This window comes from Mugil cephalus, chromosome 20, assembly GCF_022458985.1.
Source record: "Mugil cephalus isolate CIBA_MC_2020 chromosome 20, CIBA_Mcephalus_1.1, whole genome shotgun sequence".
Taxonomy (NCBI): domain Eukaryota; kingdom Metazoa; phylum Chordata; class Actinopteri; order Mugiliformes; family Mugilidae; genus Mugil; species Mugil cephalus.
Genome location: NC_061789.1, coordinates 16,520,125 through 16,530,237, shown reverse-complemented (window position 1 = coordinate 16,530,237; position 10,113 = coordinate 16,520,125).

Here is a 10,113-nt window from a genome sequence, read left to right as displayed (position 1 = left end):
GATAAAAGCTTGGGTAAAAATGGCTAGTGGATGAGGAAATGTTTTGGAGGTGTAACAGTGATTGTTATTCAAGGGACACCCTTCCACCACTGCCGGCGGTGTGGCCTTGAGACCTGTCTGTCATCTCGCTGAATTTCACACTCCCCATTTCTCCCTCGTATTTATTCATTTATCTATCATTTTTCTTAATTCCAGTTTATCTTTTGGGAATTGTTCAAGGCCCTTTGTTTCACTGTATGTTATTTCCTTCCCCCCTTCTCCTCCTCCTCCTCCTCCTCCCCTTCCTCCTCCACCTCCACCTCCGGTAGCCACTGCTTTTCTGCCTCAGCTGAGAAAAGGGACCAGTCATGAGCCATTTAACCATGGGAAAGCAGGAGGGCCCCTCTAAACTGGTATTTCTGAACCAATCTAGGTAGTGTATTCGAATTGCAGAGTAACAAATGGACAGTGGAAGGGGTTTGTAATGGTGATTAGAGTCTGAAATTGGTTCAGATTTACAGTGTCAGTCAGAGATGGAGAGAGAGGAATAAGCAGTCTAAGCGGTCTAATGGATCCATCAGCTTGCTTCGGCTGCTCAGTGGGCCGAGTGGGGTCACCAGCCATCCGCAGGCACCACAAAAGCACTTCAATTTTGTTAGGAAATGTATCAATTTAACTGACTCGAGCGGCACACTGAAAACCTAATGAATCTGGACTCAATTTTCCAGCACACTGCCTCTATGAACTGGAGGAAACAATGTTGGTGGCGAAGGGGTGAAGTCAGGCCATCGCGATTGGCTGCCTCTGACTTCCCAGCCCTCGGCACGACCAGTCAGGAAAACAGGGGCAGGCCTCCGTTTATCTAGCGATAGTGGCGGCGCCGACTGCTGTCACTCATCTAACAATCACGTCATTAAAGGTAAATTGGCTTCTATTTCAGCGGGATGATAATGCTAATTGAGTGGCAAAACATAATACCAGGAACTGTTGTGTGCCGTTAAGGGGAGGAGGGGGACAGATTAAATGGCCATACAATAGTGGGCGTCAGGCATGGCAGATGTTGCTTTGTGCTGAGGACTGCATTGACATATCTCTTGCTTGTCAGGCCGGGGCTTTAGAAGAGCCTTACAGGACAGGGGACCAGATGGTCTCATACAGAGGCTACATAAAGCAGTTAAACAGCGGCACAGTTTAAAGACAACTCAGCCACAAGAAATGTGCTGGTTGGTAAATAAAAAAAAAAAAAAAAAGAAAGAAAAAAGGAAAGAGCAGGAACTGCTTTATCGATCCCAACTACCGCCAGCCTGACCTGATGGCCCTCCAATGAAGGGACTTAGCAGCCAGGTTCTGATCACCGCTGACACTCCCTTTAGTGGAGGTGTCAGGCAGCTTTTTTTTTTTTTTCTTTTTTTTCTCTACTGGCTGCAGGAGGACAACATCAGGGGCTAGCTCGCGGCTGAGGTCAAGGAATGCCGCTAAATGGCTTGTGTTCTCTTCACGGAAGTTTAGCCCTTTGATGGATGTCGCATAAGTAGATTAACTAATTCAGCTGACACCCATTTGCAGGATTACTTAGATACTTTTTTAATGATACGGAGCACCTAGGATGTGCATCATCTGCAGTTTGCGGTGCGCGCGGCCCGCGCGTGTCCACGCGCTGTATACTTACTGAGCTTAATATAATGCTCGCTGTCAGGCTGTTATGGAGTTGAGAGGCTGCCCCTCCACTTGACCCCACCATTATGGCGAGCACTGATCTCATTTGACAAGGCCGGCTGGAGCAGCCCTCAATGTCTGACAAGTCTTTGGAGAAAATCCTCCTCAATGAAGTATTAATATTAAATGGAAGCAGAGTGAAGGTCCAGTTGTAATCAGCGAGCATCAGATCCAGGAGTGTGGTGCAGTGGAGTGTAGTCCTTCCTTTATTCGCGGTGAAAGGAGGAAATAGGAGCTTGTTAAATAAATTGAGGTGTGTTATGCTTCTGAGTCAAGCAAAAAGGTCCCGTTGTAGAAAGTGCGTGGGTCAAAGTGATTTATTTTTGAATCTCTTTTGACAGTATTATTCAGTCAGTATTTCCCTTTTGGTATTGGTCTGACCATTATTTCGAATAAGGCTGTTTCTGACCGGATCGCGCTCAGCTCTGCCGCTAAAACAAATCACGGCCTTGACTATGCAATCTGTTTCAATAAAAAGGACAGACAGCTTACTCACGATCTCGGCCCAAACCCCAGCGCGGCGTGGGACTTTGCGGGTATTTCGCTGTCTTTTTCGTTTTTCCTCAATGAGAGCCAAACCGGGGCTCTGTTTATTTCAGCAGGAACAAACATAAACAGGCAGGCCGATTTGCGCCGAGGCCCCACGGAGAAGAGAAGTTAGAGATGCTATTTTACAGGTTCGCTGTGACTATTTTATTTTTTTTCTCTCTCTTGTCCATCCCCTAGGTGTTTGACTGTGAGACATTTAATCGAGGGACTAGCAGTTTCATATCAGTAACAAAAATCAAATAATGCAAGATGATTTACTCCCCCTAGCAACTAGGGAGCGTACTCTTAGCAACCAGCCAAGCCCTGGGCTTCGGTGTAATCAGCTTGAAAATATTTCAATTATTGTGTTGATTTTAGTGGATTTGAGAGGCGGCTGGTGTGCGCCTTAGTGCATTCAGCCCATGACCTGCAGAGGAAGGCATTGATTTAAACAGGTGTCAGAAAGGAAACGTAGAGGCAATTTAAATGGGAATAGGATAGCAAAGTCATTGAGCATTGTTCAGTGTATGTGTGACATCCACCCGATGCTGCCAAATCAATGCGGCTCAGCTGAAGTAAGGGGGTGGAAAAAAAAAAAAAAACTACCTGGAGGAACCATCTATTTGCCATTGACCGCTGAAGCAAAAGGATTGCTTTTCCTTTGTTGCCTTGTCCTGTCTATTGTTTGTGCAAAATAAAGTGAGACTCTTTAGCACATTAAACCGACTGGAGAATAATTGATTCTGTCACTTAAACCGTTCCAGCAGACATTACTCAGAGTAAAACCTTGTTATGGCTGCCATTATCATTCAGCACAACTTTTAAGACGAAAGGTTAAATGCTCACTATGTGCCAGGTCCTTCAGTGTGGAAATAATAAATATGGCGAGAATAAACACAGAGTTAGGATTGATTATTTCAATGTTTTATTCAAAGTTTGACCAATCTAATGTCCCTCTGGCTTACAGCTGGTAGTATTAGTAGTATTTTAATACTGCATGGCTATTAGCCTTTATGTTATTTATTAGTTACTTTGATTGGAACCTTTGCAATCAATGGGATATGACAAGATAGGGATGTATGTGAGGTAATATTCAGATTCATGAACTCTACGCGGCAATAACAAAATACGTCAGAGTGTCTTTATCTGAAATGACCATTACAGGGGATGCAGAGAAATGCATATTTATTTAAATTACTAGTTGAGCTACTTACGAAATAAACCGTAATAAGTAAATCACTTGCCTGCTTCTCGTATAATTCATGTGCTATATATTAACCTTTTGCAGCCCTGATAGTCAGGTCAGCTTCACAGACTGGACAGAAACAAAGAGAAACTAAAGACTGCACACTGTATAGCCCTGGGATCTGGTAAACTGGATGTGTGAAATTATGCTTAATTAACTTTACACTAATAGACCGGGGTATTTTACAGTTGGTTTTGTAGGAGAATCTTGTTTCTTTGACCAGGTGCTTCCAAAGATTTGAATGACAGTCCTTCTATGCAAGTAAAAGCATCACGATAGGAAATAGATTACAGCTCAACATTATATTTAAAACAGAAAAAAGGGAAACAAAAAAGTTGAGCTTTTTTTTTTTTTTTTTTTGACTGTCGGCTATTGTATGGACTAATGTTGATTGATTTGCTCATTTCTGGCGCCATGTAGTCGAGGGAAGGCTACATTTATCCGCAGAAGTAACAAAACCATTTGAATTTCAGTCATGGTAAATGTGTTGCCTCGTAGGAAAAAGACATTAGTTACATTACTACTACTGCCAAAAGTGGTGGTGAAGGGGATGAATCTCCTCAATGTCTGTGGTGGTCTGGTCTGGTCTGGTCTGGTCTGGTCTGGGTGGGTGGTACATGTCTAAGTAACATCCACATTAATGTCAGGTCCAAGCACTGTATTGTCGCACCTGTCAGTGGTGTTAATGTTGTGGCTGATTGGTGTATAAATGGCAAATACAGTTGATTTTATTTAGATTTTGAACACTTGATGACTTCTGTGGCAATAATAAAAATAATAATAGTTTTACAAATACTTGTTATAATATAATATCTGTATAATATCTACTTTAGTAATGATTTATTGTAGGACTTTAACCATTGGAGCCACATTAGTGATGTATCTCCTATTCTTTGCACTGGTGATAAATTCACTTTAAAATATGATTTTAAAAGATGTCAAATATCTGAAAAAGTTTTAAAGTGTTGCCGATGACAACCCACAATGCTCTTCCTTTCATCCTTGTTTAATTCTTTGTGGGTTGAAGGAATCAAAGGCTAATTATTGGTTAATAAATGATCTGTGTGCTCATGTTGCGCAGCGAAGCATTGCTTGTTCTGTATTTATTTCAAGCGTCAAAGTTTAACACCATCAAGTACTATCATGTTTGTTCTCCGGAGCTGCGCTGATATTTTCATCTCTGTGGGGGCTTTGTTTAAATAACAGACATTGTTCGGGTTCCTTATGGTGACACGGTTCTATACAGCAATTAAATATGTTGCACTTGTTTTTTTGTGCTGCCTCTGAATTGCTTGGATTCCCCGTCTGAATCGAGGCTCGTGTTGATAACAAAGCACCCACTGTTGTAATGTGGGCATGATGTGTAGGTGTTATGTGTTACAGTATGTGAGCTCCCGCTCTTGTGTGTTTTTGGTGCTTAAAAAATATAATTTCTGCTCATTCGGAAACAAAGAATTGCTACTACAGCTCAAAGTTCAACATGATGTTGAGAATGTAGAAGCTTGTCTTTGAGTTGACTTGTGGTCCACAGTGTACATGAGTTTAATGTTCTTTTATGTTTAAAGATTAGCGTTTTGCCATTAAATGCAACATTTCATAAAATGGCAAGTTGAGGGTTTAAAGGGGACATGAAACACGAAACATAGTTACGCTAATTTAAAGTAGGTCTCTCATAGTAAAAAAGATTATATAAGTTTTAGCACTGATGGCGAGAGGACTTTCAAAATGTTGCCATTTAAGTTTCACCATTAAAACACAGGGTGCCGCCATTGCTGTTGTGGCCCTGGACATGGTGCCGTTGGAGTGGTTGGCTCAATTTGTGGTTGCACTGAGCAGCTACATTTACACTGAAAATGACAGGGAATGAGGAGCAGACCTGTTTATTTCCATCATTTACCACTGACACGACCACCTGTTCTCGCTGCACTCTAAAGGAAGAATCTTGAATTGGAATTTGCATTTTGCACTGTTGGATCTTCTTTCAAAATACAAAAAGAAGAAACAATAATCGTCTATGATCTGAATCCCCGGGCAAATCTATACTGGGCGAATCTGTGATGTCTGGGAGTTTTTACTTTCTCAAAACTTTTGTTTGATTCAGAAAAGCCTCTTGTCACTTCAGAATTATAAAGGATGTGCTATAATTCAAAGTTCGTACAGATGTTAAAGTGCAAAGTCGATCAACTATTAATTTTAGACAAATTAAATCATTAAATCAAAGGTGGGTCTAATTTAAATGCCGCCAGGTCGTTGGTAATTTCTTCCCCGGGATAAACAGCATCAAAATTAGATTTTTATCATCCATTATAACCCTGCTTCTCGTCAGTGGCTAAAACGCGTAGGCCACTGGTTTAGTAGAGAGAAAAACCTGCTAAGCAAGAAAAGCTACCAACCAAAAGCTACCAACATGCATGCAATAAACACACACGACTGGTTGATGCTTTGCGGTGAAGGATGAGTGATGCTGAGGCCAACTCCACTTTGATTTGTTGTGCATCATGTGTCAGTTCAGTTGGCCAGTTTTTTTTTTTTATATATACCAGTAATGCGAAGACAGAATCTTCTGAAGGACTGTGTGGTCATGTGAATCCCATGCTTTATTGACCTTCACTTTACATTTTGACAAACTATTGAATTTGCTGACCCCCGTTGATGTGTGGTTGGCCTCCTTACTGTAAGATTCAAGTCACACAAACTCTCTAGTGCGACCTTAGACAAATGAATAATATCATTCTAAAATGCTGGATCTCATGAAGAGATTCATATTTTATTGACCCCGTCACATTAAAACATACTTCAGTTGTTATCTCAGTGCTTACTCCTCACTCCTTGGTCTCAGAGGAGCTACTTGATTCAGACGTCTACGCATAAATGCCAATTTATGGTTCTGCGCCCATGTCCGTTTGTGTATTTGTCCTTCTACGCATAGTGAAGGATTATGGGAATTCGAGCAACGAAGAGGCCACAGAGATTATGTCCAGTTGAACCTAACAGCATGTTGTGGTTTCACTCCAGTAAATCGCTCTACAGTATTTTTCTGCAGTAGGTGGAGAGCTAAAGTTTCAACAACAGGACAGAGAATAGCTTACATTTCTGTTTTTTGTTCAACATATTTAAACCATACACAGCTACAGTAGGCAGATGTGTGTGGTTTAAATATGTATTAAGAAAGCTGGATATTGTCAGTAAATCAGAGCCTACACTGTTAGAAATTGCTGCATATTTAAGATGAAATATCCACAGTATTATCCTGTTATTCTTAAATTGAGGGTATCACTGTGCATTATAGCTAATGAGATGAAATTTAACAGGCTTTTACAGTGTTGTTAGCTCAAAAGAAAGAAAACATCAATTTTACAATATTTTTCCACTGCATTGTGGGTCCACACGTTTTCAAGTAGTGGTCCTCATCCATCTCCATCTTGTGAACTAATGGGTAGCATTTTTCCTTTGCCAGTTAGCATAGCAACATTAGTTTTCTTTAACAGGATTATTGACTGAGTGATATGTATTAGATGTGAACTAGCCTGGGACAAAATACAGATATGCATAGCTGCTGAATTTACATTTAGTACAGGGATGCATGAATAGACATTCTGTTTTTGTTTTTTTTTCTCATGCGTTTCTTTAAATGGCAAGCTGCAGTGACACCAAAGAGTGGCGTTTGATTCTTGAGATTTTTTCTTTGTTTTCAAGCTCTAATTTGTTCTCTGATAGAAGTTCATCTTAAAAGCTCGTTTTTTTTAATGAAGCAGCAAATGGTCACTTTGAAGCTGTATTGTTCGTCACCTGTTTCAACCTGTTGTACACTGTAAGAAATATGGTATCTTTATGGAAAGAGTGCCAATGAATAAAAAGTGAAAATGAACCTTAATTTAAATAAATAAATAAATAAATAAATAAATAAAATCCTTTACCTGTATAGTGGAAAATATCAGCTTTATAGAGAGTGCTCAACAGCACATTTCAACAATAGCAAGATACCATTCACTTTAACCTCCTGAGACCCGGTGTCCTCATACAGGGACATTAAGTTTTAGGTTTATTGCAGCTTATTCTGCTTCATTTAGACCAGTTGTCCTCATAAGGAGACACTTTGTCTGCCATGTACTGGTGGCGAAGGGTCCAAACATTTTATTTATGCTTATTAACTTTCCAATTTGACATGACATGAAAAATTGACAAATTCACAAGTACTCGTTTAAGGACGTTGGGATTTCATCATTTCCAATTTTGCTTTTGGGTTAAAAGTTTTAGTTTAGTTAAGTGATGATTTCAATTGTAATATACAGTAACATAATTTCAAAAACTACTTCCTGTTCAAACATGATGCATATTTTTTTTATTCTTCTTAGGTCCGACTAATCCCAAATACCTAAAGATCTTAATCTCATTTTAAAGAAATTAAGATGCATTCCAAACATGCTTGGGTCTCAGGAGGTTAAAGTAACTATTTGGAAACTGTGCTGCCAGATCATTTTTGACTGGAAAATCTTTAACAGTGTCGGCAAAATATCTTGTCGGGGGGAGACAATGTCTGTGAACATAATATCACACCAAACAAAATGAGTACAGCTAATAAAATGAGATGAATTGATGAAGCTCTGCTGGTGTAGCCAATCACCAGTCTATTAGCCGAGGAGTGTGCGGTAGTTAGACTGGTTACACATTAAAAAAAAATACATGGTCACAACTCCCTCCATCACCTGATTGAGAGCTCCTTCAATCACTCTGTGGGGAGGCGCCGCTCTAGGCAGCTATTTTCGCTGGTGTTGAAAGCCTCTTAATTTGGGCCACTGGTTGCGGGTCTCGTGAAAATGCACTGAGTATTCCTAATAGGACCCCGAGGTGGCAGGTACGTTGAGGTGCTACTCTACTGTTATATGATAACAGGGTGAGGTGGGGATGGGGGGGGTTCCAGTGTGACATCTTGTCAGAGGAGGAAGAATTTCTAGCAGCACCCCTGCTCGTAAAACCTTGTGAGCTTCTTTGCCTCCACCAATATGAAAAAAAAAAATAATTACGAGCCACAGCGTGTATGAGGTGGGGGGAAAAAAAGACTACAGTTGGGTGTTATGTTTCACTGCAACCCTACGTAGTTTGCACCATAGGGAGCAGACATAAAGACCTTTGCTCTTGTTCAGCCACTGAAGTTGGGTGAATGAAATTAGAAATGAATCCCATTAAATTAATAAAGGTGCTGCCCCTGCATCTGATTTCACAATGAAGTGTTCTTGGACTATTTATTAATCGTGTATGTAATATATTATGCTAATAACATAGCACTTCACCTACTTATACAAAAAATAAAAAAAATAAAATTTCCTGATCAAATTAGAGATTTATAGAAACACTGGATAACTTACATCTGTGTGGAAATGAGACTTGCGTGTTTCAATTTGTTTATTGGAAGAGCTCCTGTATTGATTAGCTGGTCTGGAAATATGGTTAACGCACAGCAGAAATGGAAAAACATGGCGGCCTCCACCTGTTAGCAACCGGCCGCCTGCTGAGGATACGCTCTTGTACTAGTACAGAGACTTAATAGATAGCACGCGGAGACATATCAGCGTCGTCTTTCTAGTGTTTTTATTTAAAAGCTCCAACTATTTTCCATAGATTTCTGTCCCAAGGTCTTTATCGAGAACAGAAGAAAAAAAAAAGCATGAAGAAATGTCAAGCTAGAAAGGTGCTAATGTGTGTGATCACATTAATCGTCTGACAAGATCTCACTTTCAGCGGTTAGTCCATTATGATTCACACTGATGTGAGGTCTAGGTGTCAGGTGTCATAATTTAATTGTGTTGTTTTCTATTTCTCACGGATACTTGAGGGACCGGAAAGCAGAGTAATGCAGCAGAGTCCACCTCTGCTCTCTCTCACCCTCACTCTTCTCCTTCCGCTCTCTCTCTTCTTAATTGGAGACACTGGGGGGTTCACATCACTTTTCACTTTAATCTTGACCTTAGAAGATAAACCACTGATAAAGATGAGAATCATTATCTGCCCAGAGAATTCAAGGAATAATTTCCTTGGCTCATGTTCTATTCATTAATGGGAAAGCACTTTTGTAGTGGAGGATATCTTGAATTTGCAGACATGCTATAAGATCTGTGACAGAACGGGCTGTTGTCAAAAGCTTTGTGCTCTCCGCTCAATTATTTCTTTTTAAAGAGGCTGCCTTTAAAGATAGTTGGAAATTCCTTTTTTTTAAAAAAAAACAAAAACGATTCGACTTCTAAACAGTTGTTTGGAAGAAACGCAGCAGGTATCCTCACTAAAACAATATTCTGAAAATAGGTCGAGTCCTCATGAACATGATAAAAATTTAATGATTTCTCAGTAAGTCTGAAAACGAACAAAAACAATGACTTTGTTCTGCAGTGTTTGAATAAATGATGCTACTCTGTGCTCTGGAAAGGGAGCACGAGATCAACTTTAACCTTTAAATGACCGCTCACTTGCTACATTTTCATATAGCAGGCCCTTGATTTTAGATGAGACAGACAGTAATTCAAATAGACATGCTAGTACAGCCCATACATATATATACTTCCACACACATCTGGTCTATATACATATTCTTATAATGTAGATTCTGGTGATTTTGTTGGTGTGTGTTATGTTGATGTCTGTGTATGTTT